Source organism: Mustelus asterias, chromosome 12 (assembly GCF_964213995.1).
Source record: "Mustelus asterias chromosome 12, sMusAst1.hap1.1, whole genome shotgun sequence".
Taxonomy (NCBI): Eukaryota; Metazoa; Chordata; class Chondrichthyes; order Carcharhiniformes; family Triakidae; genus Mustelus; species Mustelus asterias.
This window is the reverse complement of record NC_135812.1, coordinates 16,735,390-16,758,068: the sequence shown is the minus strand read 5'-3', so window position 1 is coordinate 16,758,068 and position 22,679 is coordinate 16,735,390. Positions and strand designations below refer to the sequence as shown.

General features: G+C 46.7%; 1 long non-coding RNA gene across 1 annotated transcript in view; it reads right to left on the bottom strand.

Moving 5' to 3' along the window:
* LOC144501899 (uncharacterized) overlaps nt 1-19,965 on the bottom strand; it is a 66,359-nt gene extending 46,394 nt beyond the window's left edge. Inside the window, exon 1 of the long non-coding RNA XR_013499217.1 lies at nt 19,835-19,965. This is a non-coding gene — a long non-coding RNA (uncharacterized LOC144501899). The remainder of the gene's footprint in view (nt 1-19,834) is intronic.
* Nucleotides 19,966-22,679: the final 2,714 nt, after the last annotated feature.

Sequence of the window (22,679 nt, the reverse complement as noted above, 5' to 3'; positions counted from 1 at the left end):
ATATGGTGTCCCAGGTACCTTTCTCCAAAGTCTCAGAGGTTTGATCTAACGCAGGTTGTGAGACAGTCAGAGATATATTTAAACCGTGCTGACCAGGAACTTCCTGAGTTTGAGCTCACCAAACTTCTCCAAATCAAGTAAGTACCAGGTGACTGTGACTTGGCTTCCCCACTAGTGGGCAGTATTTACACACCTGAATTGGAATAGTGAGAGCAGCTCTGTAACTCTCGGCAGCGCCACCCACTGGATGGTGAAAGGGTCGAGAGTTTAACCGACCTGAGCTGGAGGGATGCTGTGGGATAATAATCCGCAAGCCTGTACGAAATGTTATAAGGCACTGGCCAGGATTTTGCTGGGTTAATAATGATGAGGTTATTATTCATTTCCACAGAGTGAATCTGACAGGGACTGGGCGGCACAGTGTTTAGCACTGCCGCTTCACAGCGGCAGAGACCCGGGGGTTCGATTCCCGGCTTGGGTCACTGTCTGCACGTCCTCCCCGTGTCTGCGTGGGTTTCCTCTCGCTCTGAAAGACGTGCTGGTTAGGGTGCATTGACCTGAACAGGTGCCGGAGTGTGGCGACTAGGGGAATTTCATAGTGACTTCATTGCAGTGTTAATGTCAGCCTTACTTGTGACTAATAAATAAATAAACTTTACTTTGGCATCCACAATCTGGAATGTGTTAAATGTGGACATTCAGAGTCTGCTTCCAGAGGTACCCTGCTCCTTGCTGGTAGACTTGACACCCAAGCCTGTCAAAACTCTGGAGGCTGCTGTCAGCGTAGTGATTAGCAAATTCCTTCCTTACTGACCCCTGAATCCAGGCTCTCAGAGTGAAGGGACGCGCCTTTAAAACTGAGATGAGCAGGAATTTCTTCAGCCAGAGGGTGGTGAATCTGTGGAACTCATTGCCACAGAAGGCTGTGGAGGCCGAATCATTGAGTGTCTTTAAGACAGAGATAGATAGGTTCTTGATCAATAAGGGGATCAAGGGTGATGGGGAGAAGGCAGGAGAATGGGGATGAGAATCATATCAGCCATGATTGAATGGCGAAGCAGATTCGATGGGCCGAATGGCCTAATTCTGCTCCTATATCTTATGGTCTTATTTCATTGAATCATAGAATCCTAGTGGTGCAGAAGAGGCCATTCAGCCCATCGAGTCTGCACCGACTCTCTGACCCAGTACTTTTTTTTACCCAGTCCCTCGCCCCACCCGATCCCTGTAAACCCACACATTCACCACGGCTAATCCATCTAACATACAAATCTTGGGATACTATGGAGCAATTTACCATAGCCAATCCACCTTAACCTGCACATCTTTGGAGTGTGGGAGGAAACCAGAGCACCCGGAGGAAACCCACGCAGACACGGGGAGAACGTGCAAACTTCACACAGCCCGAGGCTGGAATTGAACCTGAGTCCCTGGCGCTGTAAGGCAGCAGTGCTAACCACTGTGCCATCGTGAATCATGAACCATCCATGAATCCTTTTAGAGTATGCATTTTTATGAAGGGAGAGAGAGAAGGAACGACGCTGGAAGTAATTATGTTTCACTTGGAGTTGACAACTTATGGAAAAATAAACATATTATTTCATGGGATTTGGGCATTCACTGATGAGCCCAGCATTTGTTGCCCATCCCTAATTGTTCTTGTACTGAGTGGCTTCCTAGGCCTTAGTTCAGAGACAAGCGGATTGCTGGAGTCACGGGTTAGGTGAATTGGCCATGCTAAATTGGCCCTAAGTATATGTTATGGGGATAGGGTGGATGGGAGGGCTCGGGTGGGATGCTCTTTTGAGTGTAGGTGCAGGTGTGTTGGGCCGGATGGTATCTTTCTGCACTGTAGGGATTCTATGGAAAAAAGCCAAAATGGAGAGAATGGAAGAAGGCAGAGCAATGCGGAGCCAGAGGGATTGCTACTGGAATCTGAGTAAAGTCAGGCCTAAAGGACAGGATCAGCTCGAGTACTGCACGGAATTTACTCTGCAGCAAACTCTCTGCCCCAGAGGAAGCAGAGGTTCCAGGCTGACCCATATCCTCCAATCCCTTGCAGTGAGTCACTTGATCATCCCAATATCATGATGTGGAAATGCCAGTGTTGGAGTGGGGTGGGCACAGTAAACGGTTTCACAACACCAGGTTAAAGTTCAACAGGTTTATTCGGAATCACGAGCTTTCGGAGCGCTGCCCCTTCATCAGGTGAGCGACGAAGGAGCAGCGCTCCGAAAGCTCATGATGCCAAATAAACCTATTGGACTTTAACCTGGTGTTGTGAGACTTCGTACCATTCTGATATCAGACAGAGGGCAACGCCTGAAAGAAAATAAGGATGAGACAGCACATCATTAAAAAAGTAGCTTAACTGTTGCAGACGCTGAGAAGCCAAATGATCACAACATGTCAGGCAGAAAGGTTGGTAAAGATCAGAGAGATGAGAAACAGATGAACCGAATAACAAGCCTGTTTGTGTCAGATGAGGTGGGTGGGACCAGTAATGGTCCATTTACTCGAGAAATTGATATCCTTTTAAAACCACACCGTGCCAAATATGTTCTTGTCAATGGCAGTAGACAAGGTTTAGTCAACTGTCACACAAGATTGAGAAGGGATCAGGAAAAGTCTATGATAGGCCTGATTTGTACATGCGTTGTGGAGGAAATGGGCTCCTTCCTGTTGTTCATGTTGAAGAGGGGCGTTTCGTAATTTCAAATTCGCATTTCTCGACTCAACTCAATTCTCAAATGAATCGATAGATGTTTGGAGCTCTCATCCACAAGTGGCAGTTGATGCTGACTCAATTGTTAATATTAGATTGAAGGGGCGGCACGGTGGCACAGTGGTTAGCACTGCTGCCTCACAGCGCCAGGGGCCTGGGTTCAATTCCCAGCCTTGCTTCACTGTCTGTGTGAAGTTTGCACATTCTCTCCGTGTCTGCGTGGGTTTCCTCCGGGTGCTCCGATTTCCTCCCACAGTTCAAAGATGTGCGCTTAGGTAGATTGACCATGCTAAATTGCCACTTAATGTCAAGGGGGCTAACAGGGTAAATATTTGGGGTCATGGGGATAGAGTATGGGTGGGATTATGGTCAGTGCAGACTCGATGGGCCGAATGGCCTTCTTCTGCGCTGTAGGGCTTCTATGATTCTAAGACTGATAGATTTGTATTCATCAAGGTTAGTAAGGCATATAGGGTAACGGTGGGCATATAGAGTTAGGCCACAGGTCAACCATGATCTCAATGAATGGTGAATCAGATTCAAGGTCTCCTTGATCCTGTTCCTGTGTTCCCCACATCCCTAACTCTGCTCCATGACGTGCCTTTGGTGTATTTCCACTGTAGGGGGTATGGAGGGGTAAAAGGGTTGTACCACGACTGGGTGCATTCTGAAAGTTCATACTGTACAGAAGGAGGCCATTCAGCTCTTTGAGTCTGCACTGACTCTCTGACACAGTATTTTACCCCCAGGCCACCTTGCTCTGCCCTATCCCCATAACCCCACACATTTACCATGGCCAATCCATCTAATTTACACATCTTGGGACACTACTGGGCAACTTAGAATGGCCAATCCACCTAATCTGGACATAGAATCATAGAATCCCTACAGTGCAGAAGGAGGCCATTCAACCCATCGAGTCTACACCAACCGCAATCCCACCCAGGCACTATTCCCGTAACCCCACATATTTACCCTGCTAATCCCCCTGACACTAAGGGGTAATTTATCATGGCCAATCAATCTAACCGGCACATCTTTGGACTGTGGGAGGAAACTGAAGCACCCGGAGGAAACCCATGGAGACACAAGGGGGAACGTGCAAACTCCACACAGACAGACAGCCACCCGGAGCCGGAATTGAACCTGGGTCCCCGATGCTGTGAGGTGGCAGTGCTAATCACTGTGCCACCGTGCCATTGGAGTGGGCCACGTTCTGTTCTGTACATTGTTAAGACTGCCTCCCTGTGTTTGTCAGTGTGCTATCACAACCCTGGAAGGAAGACTGAATCAGCTTTCAGAATGCCGAATGCACCAACTTTCTTTCATGTGACACATTAATTTTTTGACTTAAAGCAAATCTTTTACAGTTTGTAATCAATAGCTGGATGTAGAATTAACGGGTTCTTTAACCTGTTTATTCTGGCGACATTGTGATGATAGAAAAGTGCGTACAGTAAGTGCCCTTGATGGAGATATTCTCTTCGAGGACTGGAGTAGACTATCAGCCAATCTAAGCTATTCACAGAATCCCTACAGCATAGAAAGAGACCATTCGGCCCATTGAGCCTGCACTGACAACAATCCCATCCTATCCCTCTCCAACGTCCCTCTGGTCCTCTGTACTTCCCAGCATCTTACTGTTCATTGTATATTCTCTTGCCTTGTTAGTCCTCCCAAAATGCATCCCCTCACACCTGTTGGTGACCTTACAAAATGAAACCAGATTAGTCAAATGTGACCAACTAGTTGAGCATTCTCTTTGCTCAACTAACTCCCTTCCGAGTACTCAATCACTTTACATTGGGTGATAGGCGTGAGTAACTCCTCCAGAAATGATGCTAAACTGACAGGTCTGTAGTTATCTGCTTTCTCTAACTCTCTCTTCCTAAATGATGGAGCCATGATGTGGAGATGCCGGCGTTGGACTGGGGTAAGCACAGTAAGAAGTCTCACAACACCAGGTTAAAGTCCAACTCGTTTATTTGGAATCAAGAGCTTTGGGCACGCTGCCTCTTCATCAGGTGACTGATTTAAAATGGTCTCTTTCGGAGCGGCGCTCCAAAAGCTTGTGATTCCAAATTAACTTTTTGGACTTTAACCTGATGTGAGATTTCTAAATGATGGAGTGATATTTCCAGTTCTTCAATCTAATGGCACAGTTGTTAGCACTGACAGTGCCAGGGATCCAGGTTCGATTCCGGCCTCGGCTGACTGTGTGGAGTTTGCATGTTCTCCCCGTGTCTGTGTGGGTTTCCTCCGGGTGCTCTGGTTTCCTCCCACAATCCAAAGATGCGCGGGTTAGGTTGATTGGCCGTGCTAAATTGCCCCTTAGTGTCAGGGAAATTAGCAGGGTAAATATGTGGGGTTATGGGGATAGGGCCTGGGTGGGATTCGGTGTAGGCTCGATGGGCCAAATGGCCTTCTTTTGCAGTGTAGGGATTCTCTGATTCTATGAATTCACAAACTGCAGAATTCTGGAAAGTGATGACTAATGCATCTACAATTTCCTCAGCAATTTAATACATTGCGGTAGAAACCATTACATCCTCCAGATATTTCTATCTTAAATCGCATCGTGTTCTTCCTTATTAACCTTTAAAAAATTATATTAAACCCACTCAATTATTTCCCTTAATTATTTTGGGCTATTTTCAGCTCTTCCCCACACTGTGAAAACAAATGCAAATTAACAAACCTGTTATTCCCATGTTATCCGTAATCTCACCGACATCCTCCCTTGGTGGCCTCCTATTTCTCCTTCACTTATTACCTTAACCAAACCTTTTGCTGTTCCGGTTAATGTCCCTTGAACTTGTCTTCTCATGTTTCTTTTGGTTCCTCTTATTACTTTCCGATTTCCCCTTTTTCCTTGCTTTTATGTGAATCTCTTCTTTTAGCTTGATACATCTGTTTTTGATTTGATTTATTATTGTCACATGTATTGGTATGAGTGAAAAGTATTGTTTCTTGCACGTTATACAGACAAAGCATACCGTTCATAGAGAAGGAAAGGAGAGAGTGCAGAATGTAGTGTTACGGTAATAGCTAGGGTGTAGAGAAAGATCAACTTAATGCAAGGTAAGGCCACTCAAAAGTCTGACGGCAGCAGAGAAGAAGCTGCTCTTGAGTCGGTTGGTGATTTCAGACTTTTGTATCTTTTTCCCGACGGAAGAAGGTGGAAGAGAGTATGTCCGGGGTGCGTGGGGTCCTTAATTATGCTGACTGCTTTTCCGAGGCAGCGGGAAGTGTAGACACAGTCAATGGTTGGGAGGCTGGTTTGCGTGATGAACTGGGCTACATTCACAAACCTTTGTGGTTTCTTGCAGTCTTGGTCAGAGCAGGAGCCGTACCAAGCTGTGATACATCTGGAAAGGATGCTTTCTATGGTGCATCTGCATTTGTTGATGATGCTTGCTGCGATACACAAGCAAAATTCTTCACATTTTTGGGGTATATATTTGTTTTGCATTATGCCAGATACCTTTAGAATACTTCCTTCCCTTTGCCTCCAGATTTATCTCCTAACATTTCAAGTCAATTAATTTCCCATCCCTATGAAATTTACATTACTGAAACTTAAAACCTGTAATCCTCCCTTCTCCCTCTTAAAGCTGTTGGCCCAGAAATTGCAGTACGCAGAAAAGTTCACTTCAAAGAGGGCTGTCCACAAAGATCGAGCGATATCTGTGGGGCGGAATTCCCCTTTCCTAATGTCAGTACAATTATGGCTCCAATTTGAGGGGATCTCCAGACAAAAGTGATGTCATCAGGCAAGGAAAGCAGCCAATCACATGAAGGGAATCTCACAAACAGCAAACCAGGAAGTAAAATGCTTGAATTGTCCTTTAGTTGTCATTAAATCTTGCAAAGAGCAAAATTGCGACAAATTCAAGAGATTAAAAAGTTTAAAAATTGACAAGTCATGTTGCAGCTTCATAGAACCTCAGTTAGGCCAATATAGTGTTCAATTCTGGTTGCCACATTACCAGAAGGATGTGGAGGCTTTGGAGAGGGTACAGAAAAGATTTACCAGGATGTTGCCTGGTATGGAGGGCATTAGCCATGAGGAGAGGTTGGAGAAACTTGGTTTGTTCTCACTGGAATGACGGAGGTTGAGGGGCGACCTGATAGAAATCTACAAGATTATGAGGGGCATGGACAGAGTGGATAGTCAGAAGGTTTTTCCCAGGGTGGAAGAATCAATTACTAGGGGGCACAGGTTTAAAGTGCCAGGGACAAGGTTTAAAGGAGATGTCCGAGGCAAATCTTTTACACAGAGGGTGGTGGGTGCCTGGAACTTGCTGCTGGGGGAGGTAGTGGAAGCAGATATGATAGTGACCTTTAAGGGGCGTCGTGACAAATACATGAATAGGATAGTGTGGTGGACTTCAGTTGTGCCTTTGTCCTGCCTGGACCACCATTGTGTGTTTGTCATGCCTGGACACATCCCCTGCCGGCTCCTCCCCTTGTCACCTGGTATAAAGGTGACTATTTCCTCCCCCTTGTTCAGTTCGGGTCGGTTATCTGTTGGAATGTGCTCCTGGTTCTGTAATGAATAAAAGCCTACAGTTGTATTGGCACACAAGTAGTCTTTTGCCTAATTGATAGCGCATCAGATGGGAATAGAGATTTACGGCCCCCGGAAAGCTAGGGGGTTTTAGTTCAGTCGGGCAGCATGGTCGGTGCAGGCTTGGAGGGCCGAAAGGCCTGTTCCTGTGCTGTAATTTTCTTTGTTCTTTGTTCTTTCTCTTTATTACAGAGCTGAAATATCATTAGAAATGTTTATAGCAATTTCTATTTTAACAATCCTTTTTGGTGGTTGGAGATCAATCATCTCAGCTCCAGGACATCTCTGCAGGAGTTCCTCAAGGTAGTGTCCTAGACCCAACCATCTTCAGCTGCTTCATCAAAGGTCAGAAGTGGAGGTGTTTGCTGATGATTACTCAATTCCGAGCACCATTCGTGACTCCTCAGATACTGAAGCAGTTCATGATCAAATGCAACAAGATCTGGACAATATCCAGGTGTGGACAGATGAGTGGCAAGCAACATTCACATCACACAAGTGCCAGCCAATGACCATCTCCAACAAGAGAGAATAAAACCATCTCCCCATGACATTTAATGGCATTACCATCACTGAATTAACACTATCAACATCTTTTGGGTTACCATTGAGCAGAAACTGAATTGGACTAACCATGTAAATTCTGTGCTTAAAAGGTCAGGTCAGAGGCTGGGAATTCTGCATTGAGTAACTCACCTCCTGACTCTGTAAAGCGTGTTCTCCATCTACAAGGCACAAGTCAGGTGTGTGATGGAATGCTCTCCATTTGCCTGGAATGAGTGCAGCTTCCGACAACACTCAAGAGGCTGAACACCATCCAGGACAAAGAAGCCCACTTGATTGGCAACCCAACTACCATCTTTGACATTTACTCCCTCCATCACTGGTTCGCACTGGCAGCATTGTGCACTCTCTACACGACTAACTCACCAAGGCTTCTTGAACAGCACTTTCCAAACCTGTGACCACATCCACATAGAAGGACAAGAGCAGGAGATGCAGAGAAACATTATTTTTTAACTTCCCCTCAAAGCCACTCTACATCCTTGGAACCATTTCCTCTCTGTCGCCAGATCAAAACACAGGAACTTCCTTCCTAACAGCATTATATGTAGATTATGTAGACGGCTTCAGACCAACTTCTCAAGGACAATTCAATATGGACAATAAATACTGGCCTAACCACGATGCTTACATCCTGTGAAAGCCTCCGACTATTCTCAGACGTGAACTAATTCTGGTCCGTTACTCACGACCAGGGGGCAGAATTTTGTTTGCCCCATAACTGGAAAACCCTGCCTGAGGCCAACAGACCTTTTCATGGACAGCCCCCCGCTCGCTACGATTCCTGTGGCTGGCGGTTTGGGAAAGCTCCCCCCAGCATGGTCCGTTCATTTATCATTTCAACAATGAAATTGTTCGAGAAAACTGTCCCAAACACGTTTCATAGAATCCTACAGTGCAGAAGGAAGCCATTCGGCCCATCGAGTCTGCACTGACCACAATCCCAGCCAGGCCCTATCCCCATTACCCCATAACCTCATGCATTTACCCAAGCTAGTCCCCCTGACACTAACACGGCCAATCGACCTGACCCGCACATCTTTGGAGTGTGTGAGGAAACTGGAGCTCCCGGAGGAAACCCACGTAGACACGGGGAGAACGTGCAAACTTCACACAGTCAGTGACCCAAGCCGGGAATCGAACCCGGGTCCTTTGCGCTATGAAGCAGCAGTGCTAACCACTGTGCCACCGTGCTGCCCCCCTGCCATCGTGCCGCCCTGTGAGAAACGTATTTCCTTTATTTCTTGAAATGTCGTGCTTCTTTTGAGTTGATGCGAGATTTAAAATCTTCTATTATTGTCACGTTGTTTTTACTGCTTATTTCCTCTTTTTATTCTATTTGTTCCTGGAACATGGATGTTACTGGCTGAATGCATGTCAGAGGGCATTTTAAGAGTCCACCAAATTACTGTGGATCTGGAGTAAGACATTCGTGAACCAGATGGGTTTTTATAACAATCGACAATGGTTTCATTGGCATCATTTGACTTCTAATTCCAGATTTTACTGAATTCAAATCTTCCGTGGTGGGATTTGAGCCCAGAACTTTACCCTGGGTCTCTGGATTATAGATCCAGCCAAATACACTACGCCAACGCCACTGCCCTGTCCATGATATCTGTACTTAACCTTCCCCCTTCATTACATCACAATTATCAGGATATTCTCAGTATAACCTGCATTGATAATGGCCTCTCAATAACCCTGAGAAGTGTGAGGTGATACGCTTTGAAAGGAATAATTTGACAAGGAAGTATTCAAAGAATGGCATAAAACTAGGAACTTCTTAGGAAAAAAAGGACCCTGGCGTGTTTGTCTGTAGATCCTTGAAGGTGGAAGGATATGTTAGTAGTGGGGTGAAAAAGGCATATGGGACACTTTCCTTTATCAATCGAGGCATAGATTAAAAACAGTAAGAAGTTTAACAACACCAGGTTAAAGTCCAACAGGTTTATTTGGTAGCAAAAGCCACACAAGCTTTCAGAGCTCCAATTGACTCCAATGACTTGGAGCTCCGAAAGCTTGTGCGGCTTTTGCTACCAAATAAACCTGTTGGACTTTAACCTGGTGTTGTTAAACTTCTTACTGTGTTTACCCCAGTCCAACGCTGGCATCTCCACATCATAGATTAAAAAAGCAGGGAAGTCATATTGCAATTGGATAGAACTTTGGTGAGGCCACAACTAGAGTACTGTGTGCAGTTTTGGTCGCCATATTATAGGAAGGATGTGATTGCACTGGAGAGGGTGCAGAGGAGATTCACCAGGATGCTGCCTGGGGTGGAACATTTAAGTTATGAAGAGAGGTTGGGTAGGCTTGGGTTGTTTTCATTGGAGCAGAGAAGACTGAGGGGCGACCTGATCGAGGTGTACAAGATTATGGGCCTGATTTTACCATTTTGAGTCTAAGTGCCGAATTTGGGCGTCAAATAGATCCGCGTCTGGAATCCTCTTTCCAGCGCGCCCATGCGCGTTTTGCCAGCTCCGGCCCGATCCGCGCTGTGGGCGGGGTTTAGCGCTGGTGGACCGATCGGAGCTCTGAACTGCGCATGCGCAGTTCAAAAAAAATCTGACAAAGCGCGCCCAGGCACGAAAGAAAAAAAAAGCAGAAAGCGGAGAGAGCGTCTCTCTGACGATCATCCTCTGGTCAGGGTGGGGAGGGGAGGTGGGTGGTGGGAGGAGGAGGGGTGGTGGGGAGGAGGAGGGGGGGCGCGGGACCCAGATGATCCTCTGGTTGGGGGGGTGGGGGGGGGGGGGTGGGACCCAGATCATCCTCTGGTCGGGGATGAGCACTTGCCATGTCATAACATTCAAGGCTATGGACCAAGTGCTGGTAAATGAGATTAGGTGGGAGGTCAGGTGTTTCACGCCTGTCGGTGCAGGTTCCATAGGCCAAAGGTAATCTCATAGAAACTTATAAAATTCTAACAGAGTTAGACAGGGTAGATTCAGAAAGAATGTTCCCAATGGTGGGGGGGGGGGGGGTGTCCAGAACTAGGGGTCCTAGTTTGAGGATAAGGGGTAAATCTTATAGAACTGAAGTGAGAAGAAATTTCTTCACCCAGAGGATAGTGAATGTGTGGAATTCACTACCACAGAAAGTAGTTGAGGCCAAAACGTTGTCTGATTTCAAGAAGAAATTAGATATAACTCTTGGGGCTAAAGGGATCAAGGTATATGTAGGGGGGGAGGGGATCAGGATATTGAATTTGATGATCAAAATGAATGGCGGAGCAGGCTCAAAGGGCTGAATGGCCTACTCCTGCTTCTAGTTTCTATGTTTCTACATGGGCCTCTTCTGTACTGTATGATTCTATAATAGAGAAGCAATGCCCCCATAGAAATGCAGCAGAGCCGTTGAGTAAGTTATACCAAACACAACTGAAAGCATTGCAACACCTGCAGTTTCTTGCTCCTTGCCTGTCTGCCGAGCTTCTGAGTGCTGTTTGTTATAGTCTTCTCGGCAGAAGTGTGCCCTGGTATTTTTAAAACAGAGAATCTAAGAATTGAGAAATGTGGTTAACGTACTTGTATGAACTTTTATGGGTACGACTGGAACATGTACCGGGGTGGGGGGGAAGTACACTTGATGAAAATAATTCAGAGCAGCACTTTATTGCCAGTGGTTTGTGACTTGTGGTCTTTGCGGTCGGGTCATGCGTAAAATATTTTCCATAGACTCTTAATGCAAATCTCAATTGCACAATGCTTGCAACGGCATATTTTCAGTAAGTTCTCCAGGTTGTATAGAGTCTGGATCAGGTACCCTTTAGAGAAGGAAGTCTGCTGTCTTTACCTGGTCTGGCCTACATCTGATGCCAGACCCACATCAATGTGGTTGGCTCTCAAATTGCCCTCTGAAATGGCCTAGCGAGCCACTCAGTTCAAGGGCGACTAGGGATGGGCAATAAATGCTGGCCAGCCAACGACGCCCATGTCCCACGAATGAATAAATAGATATCGGTGCCCCTCCAATTCTGGCTGCTTGAGCATCCCTGATTTTAAATACTCAACCATTGGTGGCTGTGCCTTCAACAGTTAAAGCCCCAAGCTCTGGAATTCCCTCCTGGCACGGTGGCACAGTGGTTAGCACTGCTGCCTCACAGCGCCAGAGACCTGGGTTCAATTCTGGTCTTGGGTCCCTGTCTGCGTGGAGTTTCTACATTCTCCCGGCATGGGCTTCCTCCAGGTGCTCTGGTTTCCTCCCACAGTCCAAAGATGTGCGGGTTAGGTGGATTGGCCATGCTAAATTGCCCCTTAGTGTCAGGGGGATTAGTAGGGTAAATACGTGGGGTTACGGGGATAGGGCCTGGGCGGGATTGCAGGCTCGATGGGGTAAATGGCTTCCTTCTGCACTATAAGAATTCTATGGTTAAACCTCTCAGCTTCTAGGCCTGTTTTTTTTCCTTTAAGACAGTCCTCAAAACTCTACCTCTTTGACGCAAGGTCATCGGGCCTAATACCTCCTTCTGTGCCTCAATGTCAAATTATAGTGAATTAGGTGGATTGGCCATGCTAAATTGCCCCTTACTATTAGGGGGACTAGCTAAAGTAAATACATGGGGTCATGGGGATAGGGCCTGGATGGAATTGTGGTCGGTGTAAACTTGATGGGCCGAATGGCCTCCTTTTGCACTGTAGGATTATTATTCTGGAGGTAAGGAACCTCAAGTTATTGTAGGAGACTCCTGTTAAGCACCTCGGAATGGTCCATTACATTAAAGCAGCTATATAAATACAAGTTGTTATTAAAATTAGGTGGCGTGGTTAGCTTGCAACATTTCAACAAGACCCGCCCTCCCTACTGCCAATACGAGTTGGACTATTCTGCACGAGGGTACAGCCTTGAAATATCCAGAATTGCAATTTTGGAGCTTGGAGTATAACATTTTGTCCAGCTAATGTGACAAATGTATGTGAGGGAGGAGAGTGTTCAACTATAGGCCGCACAGATCAGAGGTACAGTACAGTACAAGCTTCTTGCATTGATGATCCTTCGCAATATTCAAATGTCATTCACATCTTTTCATCAACATTATCAAATCGCCGTTCAGATAGCAGAAATATTCTTCAAGATAAAACATCAAATTGACACTGCCTCCCTGCATGATCTGCTGGAAGTATCTACAATTGTGTACAATATTTTTCTGCATTAGTTCTCCATTCGACGTCATGAGCTGCCCCTGACACTTTCTGCTAAATGGGTTCTCTGAGTTGTTAGCTGCTATGAAACCATTGAGTGTAGAGTTCCAGGAATTGCCTAGAACACGACTTCACTCTGGTCTCTTACACATCCCTGATTGTCATTGCTCCGCTATTGGCGGCCGTGCCTTCAGCTGCCTAGCCCCTGAACTTGGAAATTCTCTTCCTTAGGGCGGCACGGTGGTTAACAATGCTGCCCAAAGTGCCAGTTTCAATTCTGGCCTCGGGTCACTGTCTGTGTGAGTTTACATGTTCTCCCTGTGTCTGCGTGGGATCCTCCGGGTGCCCCGGTTTCCTCCCACAGTCCAAAAATGTGCGGGTTAGGTTGATTGGCCATGCTAAATTGCCCCTTCATCAGGGGGATTAGCAGGGTAAATGTGTGGGGTTACAGGAATAGGGCCTGGGTGGGATTGTGATTGGTACAGACTTGATGGGCCAAATGGCCTCCTTCTGTACTGTCGGGAGTCTATAAACCTCTGCCTCTCTACTGCTCTCTCCCCCTTTAAGATATTCCTTAAAAACTATTTCCTTGACCAAGCTTTTTGTCACCTATCCTACTCCGTGGGATTTTACAGTCTCACTCGTCCTGAAACCGTAAAATCACGTTCGCGGTCAACGGACCTTTCCATGTTCCGCCCCTCGCCTGCTCCGATTCCCATGTGCGGGAGGGTACAATTCTGGCCAGTATCTCCTTCTCTGGTTTGGTGTCCAATTCTGTTTGAGAACTCTTCTGTGAAGCACCTTGGGACTTTCTGCTACACTAATGATGCTGTATATGCAAGTTTTTGTTGCTTGCTCTACTGCCTACAGTAACCAATATTACGTACATAAATATTGGTCTGAAGGGACAAGAATTAGATGACTGGTTTGATGCCACGAATAAACTGTGTATATTGGGGAACACGCACACGGTGGCATGGAGAGATGACGTTGTAGAATGGCAGATGCAAAATCCCTTTACACTCTCGGAGCCAAGAAACTGCAAACAACAATTAATAAAATTTAACAATAGAACGGTGGAGTTAGGTTTCCTATTCTCAATGAAAACTGGAGCACCTAAAATGTTGGGGGGAGTTTTTCCGTCCATCATGGGAATTGTAGTGGGCGTGGGGTACGGACCAGGCAAAGGTCTGTTGACCTTGGGTGGGATTTTCCAGTTTTGGGGCAAGCAGGGCTGGAAAATCCCACCCCGTTATCTTTCCCTGACATTTTCTGCTATGAAATGTCCACCGGAGCCTGCATTGAAAAACCAATAAAATTGAGCTTTCAGTGTCACTTTATATTGTTATTTTCAGGGTCCCCAATAATTCAGCACCAAATCTCAAAGAAAAGCCAACTCTATTTGTTATGGTTTGAAATAATTTCACCTTCAGCTGGTCATTACTATCTTATAATAAGACCATAAGGCTATAAGATATAGGAGCAGAATTAGGTCATTCGGCCCATCGAGTTTGCTCTGCCATTCAATCATGGTTGATATGATTCTCATCCCCATTCTTCTGCTTTCTCCCCGCAATCATTGATCCCCTTATTGACCCGAACCTATCTATCTTTGTCTTAAAGACACTCAATGACCTGGCCTCCACAGTCCTCTGTGGCAATGAGTTCCACAGATTCACCACCCTCTGGCTGAAGAAATTCCTCCTCATCTCAGTTTTAAAGGAGCGTCCCTTCACTCTGAGGTTGTGCCCTCGAGTTCTAGTCTCTCCCACTAGTGGGAAACGTCCTCTCCATGTCCACTCTATCCAGGCCTCTCAGTATTCTGTAAGTTTCAAGAAGATCCCCCCCTCATCCTTCTAAACTCCATCAAGTATAGACCCAGATTCCTCATCCGCTCCTCATATGACAAACTCTTCATTCCTGGGATTGTTCTTGTGATCCTCCTCTGGACTCTCTCCAAGGCCAGCACATCCTTCCTTAGATATGGGGCTCAAAACTGCTCACAGTATTCCAAATGGGGTTTGACCAGAGCCTTATGTATGTCTGACTGAGTGATCCATCAGCCTATATCGACTTGTAAGGCTCATAGAATCATTGAATACCTGCAGTGCGGAAGGAGGCCATTCAGCCCATCAAGCCTGCACCGACAACAATTCCATTCAGGCCCTATCCCCACAACCCCACGTATTTACCTTGCTAATCCCTCTGACATTAAAGGGCAATTTAGCATTGCCAATCCACCTAACCCGCAAATCTTCTTCATACAGCAGTTACTGATATTCAGGTGAGGTCTCCCAGCTCCGAAAGATGTGCTGGTTAAGTGCATTGGCCATGCTAAATTCTCCCTCAGTGTACCCGAACAGGCGCCCGAGTGTGGCGACTAGGGGATTTTCACAGTAACTTCATTGCAGTGTTAATGTAAATCTACTTGTGGCAAATAAATACACTCCTACAACTACTACTCTCAAATTCAAAGGTTCAATTATTACATTTCCGTCTGTGCAGCGTTTTGATGCTAAAATAATTCCTGTAACTTAACATTTGTATCCAGTGAGGTAGCGTGCAGTAAAAGCAGTAAATGCTGGATAAACTCAGCAGACCTGGCAGAATGGGCAATGGGAAAAGATAGTTAACGTTTCGAGTCCGTTGACCCTCCTACAGGGTGACGTAGAAGGGCCATATGGATTCGAAACGTCAACTCTGTTTCTCTCTCCACAGATGTTGCCAGACCGGCTGAGTTTATCCAGCATTGACTGTTTTTATTTCGGATTTCCAGCATCTGCAGTATTTTGCTTTGATTTGAGGTAATGTGCAGTTCTGCTTGGAAACAGACCAAGAGGACTGGCAAGTAGCTAATATAACACCGCTGTTTCAGAAGGGAGGGAGGCAGCAGACGGGAAATTATAGGCCGGTTGGCCTGACTTCGGTCATTGGCAAGATTTTAGAGTCCATTATTAAAGATGAGATCGCAGAGTACTTGGAAGTGCATGATAAAGTGGGACTGAGTCAGCACGGCTTTGTCAAGGGGAGGTCATGTCTGACAAATCTGTTAGAGTTCTTTGAGGAGTTAACAAGGAAGTTAGATAAAGGAGAGCCAGTGAACGTGGTTTATTTAGGTTTCCAGAAGGCCTTTGAGAAGGTGCCACATAGGAGACTGTTAAATAAGTTAAGTGCCCATGGTGTTAAGGGTATGATCCTGGCATGGATAGAGGATTGGTTGACTGGCAGAAGGCAGAGAGTAGGGATAAAGGAGTCTTTCTCAGGATGGCAGCTGGTGACTAGTGGTGTGCCCCAGGGGTCAGTACTGGGACCACAACTTTTCACAATATACATTAACGATTTGGAGGAAGGAACTGAAGGCACTGTTGCTAAGTTTGTAGATGATACAAAGATATGTAGAGGGACAGGTGGTATTGAGGAAGCAGCGGGACTGCAGAAGAACTTGGACAGGTTAGGAGAGTGGGCAAAGAAGTGGCAGATGGAATACAATATGGAAAAGTGTGAGGTTATGCATTTTGGAAGGAGGAATGGGGGCATAGACTATTTTCTAAATGGGAAAATGCTTAGGAAATCAGAAACACAAAGGGACTTGTGAGTCATTGTTCAAGATTCTCTTAAGGTTAACGTGCAGGTTCAGTCGGCACTTAGGAAGACAAATGCAATGTTAGCATTCATGTTGAGAGGGCTAGAATACAAGAGCAGGGATGTACTTCTGAGGCTGGATAAGGCTCTGGTCAGACCCCATTTGGAGTATTGTGGGCCCCATATCTAAGGAAGGATGTGCTGCCTTGGAAAGGATCCAGAGGAGGTTCACAAGAATGATCCCTGGAATGAAGAGCTTGTCGTATGAGGAACGGTTGACGACTAGAACCAGAGGAGCAGAATTAGGCCATTCGGCCCATCGAGTCTGCTCCACCATTCCTTCAGAGCTGATATTTTTCTCATCCCCATTCTCTTGCCTTTTCACTATAACCCCTGATCCTCTTATTAATCAAGAACCTATCTATCTCTGTCTTAAAGACACTCAATGACCCGGCCTCCACAGCCTTCTGCGGCAAAGAGTTCCACACATTCTCCACTCTCTGGCTGAAGACATTCCTCCTCATCTCTGTTTTAAAGGATCGTCCCTTTAGCCTGAGGTTGTGCCCTCTGGTTCTAGTTTTTCCTACTGGTGGAAACAGCCTCTCCATGTCCACTCTATCCAGGTCTTGCAGTATTCTGTAAGTTTCAAAAGATCCCCCCTCATCCTTCTGAACTCCAATGAGTACAGACCCAGAGTCTTCAACCGTTCCTCATACGGCAAGTTCTTAATTCCAGGGATCATTCTTGTGAACCTCTTCTGGACCCTTTCCAAGGCCAACACATCCTTCCTTAGATAGGGGGCCCAAAACTGCTCACAATACTTCAAATGGGGTCTGACCAGAGTCTTATACAGCCTCAGAAGTAGTGTCACAAGTGTCACAAATAGGCTTACATTAACACTGCAATGAAGTTACTGTGAAAATCCCCCAGTCGCCACACTCCGGCGCCTGTTCGGGTACACTGAGGGAGAATTTAGCATGGCCAATGCACCTAACCAGTATGTCTTTTAGACTGTGGGAGGAAACTGGAGCATCCGGAGGAAACCCATGCGGACACGGGGAGAACGTGCAAACTCCGCAAAGAGAGTGACCCCAGTCAGGAATCAAAGCCGGGTCCCTGGTGCTGTGAGACAGCAGTGCTAACTATTGCGCCACCATGCACTAGACATTAGGAAACTTCTTGAAGGAAAATTAGGCAGCCACTAAGGTACATGCTGCTCTCAATCCCAACATTTGGCATCATTGACAACATTTATACTTCCTTCCCACATCATGCCTGTCATTGTGCAGTGTTTTCCTGGCTTCATGAGTGTTGCTCTCAGTGGGGCAGGTCACTCACCCTGGGAACCAGCACGAGATCCACCTCCAGAGCAAAAGTAAAATATTTCAGAGGCTGGAAGTCTGAAATAAGAACAGAAACCGCGGGAAATACTCAGCGGGTTGGGAGCTTCTGCGGAAAGAGAAACAGAACTCACCTTTCAGGTGGGTGACCTTTCATCAGAACTGTTCTGACACAAGGCCACCACTTTGAAACGTTGGGCAGAATTTTCCTATGATAATGACTGAGGGTGGAATATTCCCTGGGCATCGTAGCGGGCGGGACAGAAAATTCAGGAGAGCATTTAAAGGTCAGTTGACCTGGGGGGCGGGAATTTCCAATCCTGGGGGGCGCCTGGTAGGAAAATCTCGCTGTCTCAGTTTCATTTTGGGTGAGAAAATGCCAGAGTGCATCAGATTGTAACTTTCCCACACTTAGTCATTTTCTGATTGTGTGGTGAGTTTTGGATCTCGTGGTGGGTGGGGGGTAGGAGGGGGGTAGGTGTGTGCCTAGACATACTGGCAAGCCCGGCCTCACAGAGATCATGTGCCATTTTTAAAGGCTGCCCAATCTCAAACTGAAATTGAGGCCTCCTCCCCCACCAAGGACATCTGGAACCAGCCATCCTCCCCTCACTAAAAGGATATCTCCCCACCCGCCTCCCCAACAAAGATCACCAGCGTCAGGGCATTGCGGCCCTTCCAATGAGTCCCCCTTCATGATCCCGCTTCATCATGACCCCCTCAGGCCCCACACTCTTCAGGCCCCACACCTTCATGCTCCACCCCTTCAGGCCCCAACCCTTCAGGCTCCACCCCCACAGCCCCACCCCCCTCTCTGGCCCCACCCCTTCAGGCTCCACCCCCACAGCCCCCCCCTCTGGCCCCACCCCATCAGGCCCCACCCCCTCAGGCCACACCCTTCATGCCCCACCCCCTCAGACCCCACCCTCCTCCGACCCCACCCTCTCAGGCCCCACCCACTTCTGGCCCCACCCCATTGGCACTGCCACTGACATCCTGACAGTGCCCACCTGTCTGTGTCAGGTTGGCACTGCCAAGTGGGCACCACCCAACCATGTCCCAGGCCACCCAGGAGCTTCAATGGCCTCTGAGTCCCCCCCACCCCACCCCCCCGAGCCCCCCCTCTGCCTGCGTGGCCATTGCACCTGGTCTCCGTCTTTCTCGCCGGGTTCCCGCTGCGCCTGAGGGTCGGTAAATTCTGGAACCAGGGAGAACTGGCCTCATACGGACTCTGCATATTTAAGTAGTTACAGTGGCTGGGAAGATCGCAATGGGGTATGCTGCCGGCACGCTGAATGGACTATACCCCTTACCCGCGATTCTGCGGCCCCCCCCCTCCACCCTAACGCGATCTGCGCAGGTGCGACGGGGCTGGAAAATCACGGCTGTTGTCTCTGTCTCTCTTCACAGACGCCACCAGATCTGTTGAGTATTCCCAGCAATTTCTGTGGTCTCACACCCCTTTCCTTCCCTCTCTGGATGGAGCTGCCTGCCGTTTTGTAACATCACCCATACTACAATGTTTGAATTGGCTTGGAAAGCATAATGGGTGGGGGGGAAAGGATAGATTTCTGACATTACAACAGTGACAACCCTTCAAGAAATACATCAGTGGCTGTGAAGCGCTTTGGGACATCTTAAGGTTTGGGAAAGGTGCTACATAAATGCTTCTTCAATCTCTACGTCAATGTTTGTTGGCGTTTCAACATAATTCCCAAAATAAACCAATCAGAAAACTCATGTCCCTTAAAAACAAAATGCCAAATCCTAACACACAAATGAACGAGTTGTCCCAGTTCCAGGAACTTGCTTTTCCTGTATCATAATGATCGAGAATAGGTGCCCAATATTGGAGATAATGCATTCCAGGCATCCACACAAGTAACTTATCATCCACAAACCGAAATCTTACCTTTCAGTTGCACGCTGTGTCAAGAATCTGTCCATCACGTAGCACCCCTCGATACATCCCACATTTCAATCTGTTAAAAGCTCTTAATTCCTTCATCTCTCTCTCTCTCTATTAGTTATCCAGGTTGTCACTTGTTGCAAGGTTGAAAAACCAAGCAGTTTTGAGGTTTGGTGGATGCTCTAGATAATAGCATTTAGCGTAAACAGCCAAAACCATCTTTTGACGTAAATATTTCCATAGGTTGCAAGATAAAGTGTTGAGGTGCAAATCCACCCACGCACTGCTCAATGATTCGCCTTTGCAGATTATATTTTTATTTGAAAGGGAAACTACAGGGTGAGTTCTAACCAGACTAAGTGTTTGACTGGTCCTTATTGTTCATTACATTTCTGACTATCATTTCTATAATGTCAATGGCATTCATTAACCATTTAGTTTAGTTCGGTTTTAGGGCCTTTTTTGTCAATTCTACGCACAACTAAACATTTTTTTGCTCTAACCCTAAATAAAATTAATGATGAATCATAAAGTCTGGAAGCTCACTAACCTGCAATGCAATTAGGGCTGGGACTTTGGGATACTTTCCATCACGGAATGATAAGTCTCATGTTCGTAGATCAGCTTCCTCGGGGTAAGACCCTGATCTTAGCAACTTTGGAATGAGTACATCGGAACATAGGAATTAGGAGCAGAAGGAGGCAAATTCAGCCCTTCAAACCTGCTCCGTCATTCAATCAGATCATGGCTGATCTCTCCCTGGTCTCAAATCCACAGTAAGAAGTTTAACAACACCAGGTTAAAGTCCAACATGTTTATTTGGTAGCAAAAGCCACGAAAGCTTGTGTGGCTTTTGCTACCAAATAAACCTGTTGGACTTGAACCTGGTGTTGTTAAGCTTCTTACTGTGTTTACCCCAGTCCAACGCCGGCATCTCCACATCAAATCCACCTCCCAGCCTGTTCCCCATATCCCTTTAACCCATTTTTAAAACTAGAAATATATCTATCTCCTTCTTGAAACCACTTAATGATTGAGATTCCACTGCTCTATGGGGCAGGGAGTTTCACAAATGCACCACCCTCTGCGAGAAGTAGTTCCTCCTCACCTCAGTTTTAAATCTACCGCCTCTCAAACTATACCTGTGACCTCTTGTTCTAGATTGCCCCCCCCCAAGGGGAAACATTTGGTCTATATTTACTTTATCAATCCCTTTTAGAATTTCATATACCTCGATCAGATCCCCTCTCATCCTTCTTAAAACTCCAGCGGGTATAAGCCCAAACTGTTTAATCTCTCCTCATGTGTCAACCCTTCATCCCCGCCGGAATCAATCTGGTGAACAGTAGCGACTTTTCCAAGGAGAAGTGAGAAGTTCTCCCTCATGTCTTGGATTATTTATCCCTCAATCAACATCACAAAATAAAACAGATGATCTGGTCATTAATACGTTGCTGTTTGTGGGACTTTACGATCTGCAAATTGGCTACTGTGTTCCAGTGTTACAACCATGAGTATGGGCGGAATATCATAGTAAGAGACCAATTGCAGTAGAGGCTGGGGAGTTGGTAGCGAGTTGAAAACCCGTCTGTTGGAGAAATGGACTTAGCCCCCGCTCTTTAACTCCGTTACAGCGTTAACATCCCACTTCCCGATTTCCCGACCAAACACAAAGTCTGAGCATGGTGATTTCTAAAAATGTATTCATTCGTGGGACGTAGGTCTCGCTTGCTAGGTCAACATTTATTGCCCATCCCAAGTTGTTCTTGAGAAGGTGGCGGTGAGCTGCCATCTTGAACCCCTACAGACCATGTGGTGTAGATACACCCGCCCACAGTGCTGTTAGGGAGGGAGTTCCAGGATTTTGATCCAACGACAGTGAAGGAACGGTGATATATTTCCAAGTCAGGAATGTGAGTGGCATCGAGGGGAACTTCCATGCGGTGGTGTTCCCATGCATCATCTGCCTTTGCCCTTCTAGTTGGTTGAAGCCCCGGGTTCGGGAATTGCTGTCGGAGGAATCTTGATGAATTGCTTCAGTGCATCTTGTCGATGGTACACTCTGCTCTCACAGTCATTGGTGGTGGAGGGAGTGAACTTTCAAAGTGTGGATGGGATGCTAATCAAGTGGGTTGATTTGACTTGGGTGGTGTCAAACTTGAGTGTTGTTGAAGCTGCACTTAATCAGGCAGTGAAGAGTGAAGCCTGGGACACAAGGGCAGCAGTGGAGAGTACCTGTGCACTCTGAGGTCTGTCCAGCTGAGTGTAAAAGCAGAGCCTCAGAGATCAGCCAGGAAAAGGCAAGAATGGGAAATGTCTGTGCTTCTCTCAGCATTTCCAGTGGCAGATTGCAGCCTTGCAGAGAGACTGGTTCTGTCCAGTACAAGTGCACTCTATCTCAGGCAGTGGTGCTGATGTCCACCTCCTTGGAAGGAGTGATCACCCATATGGGAAATCAAGCCATTGGTGAAGATGAAATGTCTGTCCACACTGACTGCCATTGATGGAGACGTTCCCACCTCAAAGTCCAATGGTGTGCAGGTTAGGCACATTGGCCATGCTGAAGTTGTCCCTTAGTGTCCAAGGATGTGTAGCCTCGGGGGCTAGGTGGGGTAAATACGTGGGGTTTTGGATATAGGGCCTGGATAAGATGCTTTGGCAGCGGGTTGGTGCAGAGTCGATGGGCCGAATGGCCTCCTTCTGCACTGTAGGGATTCTATGATTCAAAGCCTCACTGAAACGCAGCCAAGCGCTCTCCAGCTCCTGGCTAACAGGGGGGCGCAGTTGGGCTTTGGATCTGGAGATGGAGAAAGGGCAAACTGAAATGGCTACTATGCTCAGCCCTTGT